Genomic DNA, 5,780 nt, shown 5'->3' with positions numbered 1-5,780 from the left:
CGTGACCAGTGGCTGTTGGGGAGCTCACCTGTGAACACTGGAGGACTGGAGACTAGGGTAAGAAAGAAGGGGCTGCTGGCTGAGTGACTAGTTCCCCAGACTTGAGCCTTTATTTCTGCCCATGGCTCCGCCTCTTGTTCCTAATATGGTCTTTCCAGCTCCCTTCGCCCCATCATTGTTCTCAGGGGAACACAGGGTGAGACACTTTGATGGACAGACATCACCAGCAAAGAAAAATTACGGAACAGCTGAGGCTGATTTTAGACAATGGAAAGTGGGGGGGAGGGGAAAGGTTCTCCCTGACCCTGAAACTTTCCACTCACTCTGGGCAGCTCTATGGGTATTTTAAAAGAGAAGGGAGGGGGAAGGGGAGGACATTGAAATAGAGAAGGGTACTTTGGCAATTCTAGAATGGTAGTTTTCGCCGAGAGGCTCCTAGTTGCCCTTCAGCGTCCCCCTTACTCTCACCCAGACTGTGTTGGATGCTAATCAAATTCCACTGGTTGAGTTTTACCTTTTGATTCCTGGTATTCAGGGAGCTTGAGCAACAGTGAAGAGGGGAGGCCACTCACGATCTTTGACAATTCCCCCAGATCCCCAGATCAAATTACTGTGCTATTTTGAGAGTCTCTAATTGGCAGGGAGACATCATTCCTCCCCTTTAAGAGCCACAGGGATGGAGTAAGAGGGTAGGGTTGGGATCTAGAAGGCCATCCCAGAGCTTCAAGCGGGTGGGGCCGGGGAGAAAAGCAGGGGGATGGTCAGAGTAATCCAGATAGGATAATGTTCTCCATTTCCCCATAGTGATCTTTAAATAGAGCTTTTATAGCCACACAGACCAAGGTCTGTGTTGCTCTACTCTTCTCCTCACCCTCTGCTCCCTTCTTAACTCTCCCCACTCATCATGATAATCGTCATCGTTACCCGCTCTGTTTCCCCTGGCTTAGTTCCAGGCCATGTTCATTCCACTTGGAGGCTTGCTACTGACAGGTGGCAGTTAATCCCAGACACCGGCACCATACAATCTGACAATATGCCAGGGAGAGGTGGGCACTGTTCAAGGTGACCAGAGCTAACAGGGAAGAATATAAATGGCGCTAATTAGTCATTATGTCAAGGATAGATGAGTAGTATTAATACTAGGCCCCAACAATGGGGTGACTAAAACACCCACCAGCGTAGAGGGCAAAACTGGAGTCCACTCAGGAGAGCTTCCAGTCAATAGAGGTAGATACGCAGATAGACCATCAGCTGACTCTTGAAGGAAAGCAGAAAAACCGAAGACCCCTACTGTTGCCCTTAGGGAACGGAATGAGAGAGTCCCAGGGACAGGAAGCAGTGGATAATAAGGTGGGGGGATTGAATAAGGAGGAGAAAAATACAAGGACAGGAAAAGATCAGAGCCATATCCCTTCTAGTATAAGGGAAAGGTACAGGAAGATTTGATACTCAGACTTCAGCTCTCTCCTGCTCCCACACTAGCCCTCCAGTTAAAGACTGAAATCCACATAGGTTGCAGCGACTGGTCTTCCAAAGGGGTCCTGGAGAGAAGAGATTCAGTAAAAAAGACAGGAGCCCCAGAGCCCCAGAGGTTGAGGTAGGAAACAGTGTGATGCTAAATTGCCTACTGCTGTAAGAATATGTTTGACATTTAGTTGGTTCCTAATTAAACAACCCAATATCAAACATATCACACAGAAGCTGGCAGGAGAGTTTTGGTGGTCCTCTGCCTTCCTCCCCACTGCAAGGAAAGGACAGAGCAGAGACACCAGGCACCAAGCATGGCTAGATGGAGAGCCATCTCCTTGGGGAAGGGCACTGACCCTTGCTCTTTGCCTCCCAAGACAGCCGGCTCTTATTCATCTTCTCTTCGTGCCATCCCGGTCCCAGCTCCTCTCCTACTAGTGCCTGGCCTTCGCTGGATTACATTGGCCTAAACCAGGAAGAATATCTGGCAGGGCTCCACATCTGGGCACCTATTCTTCCCCAAAGCTCCAACACGGAGCTTCTCCCTATCATGTCACGGCCCCAGTGCCCAGAGGATCAGCAGTGTCAGCAGGTCCTCATCAACCTTGCCACCTGTTCTCAACTCCCCTCCTGTTGCCCCAAGGCTTTGCCAGAGTGGGGGTGAGGACTTGCACATCCTGCTTTCCCTTTCCAACACCCACACAAGGCTGCTGACAGCCTTTCAGCGGACACCTTCCTGGAACCCTCCTGCTCTTAAGTATGACAGATTAGTAGCCATGAGAAACTTCCAGAAGGCTTGGCTGCTTCTTCCCACCATCTTGTCCCTTCTCACCTTCTCCCCATGTCCTCCAGGCATCCTCCTTAAAGCCACCCTTGGGTGTCCAGAAGAGAAGAGTGACCTGTCTCACTAGCAGGCTCCAGCCTGGGCTCCAGAGAAGAAATATGGTCTCTCCCGCCTGGTGGAATTAGAAGTAAGATTTTAGGAGATCAGAGGGAGGGAGGAAACCCCCTCTGCCAGGAAACAGCCTGCAGTCCTTGGGACTCTCCTCCTCTTCTGGGGCTTTTTACAACGCAAGCTCCTGGGCTGGCTTCTCTCATGGTCTTCCCTCACAGGGATCCAGCCTGGTGCCTGTTTTTCTGGGAGATTTTTCTTCTGAAGAGAACCAGGTCTGTTGAATGTCATGTGGCAGGCAGATTCTTCTCTCTACTGTGGCAGAAAGGAGCCCGAGTTATAGCTACCCTGGTGGGGTGGGGGGCTTGGGTGGAAGTGTGGGGTGGGAGGAGGATGCTCTGCTTCAGCCCCCAGGCCTGTTCCATGTGTCCTTGTTCCCATTAGGCTGGACACCTCCACACCCCCTCAACACACACACACACACACACAAACACATAGGCCAACTCGACAGTGCCCTTGGTCTAGATCGATAGCTTGTCCCAAGCCCCAGTCAATTCCTATTGTGTGGCTCTTGCCTTCCAGAGGAAGACTAACAAATGGGCATACAAGCTCCAAGGTAGACACCTGTGGTGTTGTCTTATGGGTTTCAGTCTGTGTGTAATTTTTACTTTCTTGACCTTCCTTTTTATCCTTAACACCTCCTCCCCCAAGTTCTAGTTCCCTTCTCTGGGAACCTTGATTGTCCTGGAGAACCACAGGCTGGAGGGAGAGAGGCTGGGAAAGGGACTAGCAGGAATTGAAAGGACTTTAGTGTTTGGGGCACTGGGGAAACAGAGGCAGAGACAGGAAACATTGATGTAGGGGACGAGTAGCTCTCTTAGGAGGAGACTGACAGGATGGCATATCCAGGCCGAAATCTCAGATTGCCTTCGATGAAAGCTTTCTAGCTCTCCTGGAAGTAACTTCTGTGTAGCCATTTCAAGCAAGACTGAGTCCTTCTGAGCCTGAGGAGTTGGGTAAGGCACCAGCCACAGAGGGAAAAGGGGCTGCGTGGGTATGATGGGGTGAACTACTCAGTTGATGTGATGAGAGCGGACAGAGTAGGCAGAGAGGATCAGAGGAGATGGGCTCCGGAGGGGGCCAGACTGCCAATACTGGAGCCAGCCTGGCACTGACAAGCCCTGGGGAGAGAGGACAAGGTCAGGGATCAAGGCAGAGGGGGCTGGGCATTCTGTGGGCCCAAATGAACAGAGGAAAGAGGAATAAAAGGGGTTGATGAGAGAGTGTGGTGGGAGGTGGGGGGGGGGGCAGCCAGGTAATGGAGAGGAAATAAAAAGAGAAAGACTATCACAGGGTAGGAAAACATCATTATGACTTAGCATTTATTGCATATTATATGCCACTTCTCTGCTAAGTGCTTTATTTAATCTCCACAGTGATCCAGTGGGGTAGGCGTTATCTCCATTTTACATATAAAAAACCCCCTGTGACCCAGAAAGTTAGTTACGTGCTCAAGGCCACACAGGCAGTAAGTGACAGCCAGAATTCAAACCCAGCTCTGACATGTGGAAGCCTGTTCTCCTAACGCCAGGCTATGCTGTCATATATAAGAGGCGGGGGGCAGCTGGGAGACAGATACAAGGGAAGATAAAAGGAGTGAAGGCAAGGTGGACCCGCAGGGAATAGAGGGCGGGGGAACAGGCAGAAGGAATGGGAGACTCAGCCAGGTTTGTGGATCAAATCCAGGACATGTGTGTGGTTTTTCTCCTATAAAACTCTCATCATACCTGTCATGATTTGGTCAACGCCTGCCTCTCTGACCAGCCTGTGAGCTCCGTGTCTTGTTTGGTGTCACAACACTTGAGTAGTTATTGACTAAAAATAAGACGGCTTGGGAAGCAGGGCTGATGGGGACTGGAGGATGAATGGATATATAGAACAGAAAGACAGGCCTGGGATGGAGAATGACATTTGAGCTGCATAAGGGGGCTGGCCAGGGGGCCAGTAGGGGACCTGTGAAGGGCTTGGTCACAGGGAAATCTCCTAAGAGGGAAGAAGGAGGATACCTATTGCGTGCCAAGCGCTGGGCTTGCTCTCTACATAATCTTATTTAATCTTCATAATGTTCCTCTGAGATGGGTATTATCCCCATTTTCAGAAGAGAAAATTGAGGCTCAGAGAAGTAACTTACACATGGTGACAAAATTAAGAGGTGAAGTCAGACTTTGAATGCACACCTGACTCCATAGCGTGTGTTTTTCTCTTTATACCTTGCTGCTTCTCTATGCTCCTTATCAGTGGGGTGTGTAGGGAAAGGAGGAAGGAGAAGCTCTGAGCTAAGATGAAAAATGCATATTGAAGGACAGAGGCAGACTTGGGGGAGGGGAGAAAGAAAAGGTGCGAGTTTTGCAGTGCAGACAGAGCCACATGGAGTTTGAGGGCAGGAAACCATCAGTGTGGAAAGGATGAGTAACCAATGAGCATGCAGATGGCAAGGTGAGGGAACAGGGAAAAGTACCTGTGATGGCAATTACATCAGAGAGTGAGGGCGTGTTCCTGCACCTGTTACTGGATGCAGAGTGGGAGTCTCTCTGGCTTGAGATGTCATTTGTATGTAAAGCGGATCTTTATAAGTAAAGTTCTCTATGGCCTATAGATGCAAATGATTAATCAGTACTTTTAAGAATTTTGAATGCATTTAGATTTCACATGCTCTTTCCAGTCCCCCATAAATCCCACCATCCCTTATTCCCTTATAACTGCCGGACTCCTGAAGGCATTTGAGTCTGGAACCCCGTTATTTTGCCAAGGTGGGAATTCAGGCAGAAATCCAGATGAAAGAGACTTGTCCAAGGTCTCACAATAACTGCCAAGTCAGAACCTAAAATCCAGGCCTACTGACATCAAGCACCATAGTACCCGTGGATTAATAGCCATAGTCAGAGCTATTTGTCCAAGTATACAGAAAAAATCAGTGGAAGTGAGATCAGAGAGGTGGTGAGCAAAATCCAGAAAGCTCTATTAAGATTATGGCAGCTGTGAATAAGCACTTTTGAAACAGATCAAGATTTAGGGCTGAAAGAATGAGCCAGTAGTCCAGGTTTGAACCTTTAAGAACTAGCTTTATTTGTTAAACCAAATCAGGATTCGCTTCTCACATTGTGCCTCTATCCACCTCCCCTCCCCCCACTCACATCAACACCGCATATGTCATTCTGACCACAAGGCGTCACTCTTGTTTTTACCATTGTTTAATAGATTGTTTCACCTATAGCACCAGGGGGTTGACAGGGGCACCAGAGGTGAGAGTTGGAGCATTGTCTTGAGTCCTGGGCACATAACTAGATCCAGGTGAGTTTTGGGAAGGAAGCTGAAGGTGGTGGGGCTCAAGAAATCTAGGTTAGCAGGTATGGTGAGAATG

Source organism: Leucopleurus acutus (assembly GCF_964270905.1).
Source record: "Leucopleurus acutus genome assembly, chromosome: 2".
NCBI lineage: Eukaryota > Metazoa > Chordata > Mammalia > Artiodactyla > Delphinidae > Leucopleurus > Leucopleurus acutus.
The sequence above is the reverse complement of the archived record's forward strand: the minus strand, read 5'-3'. Positions refer to the sequence as shown.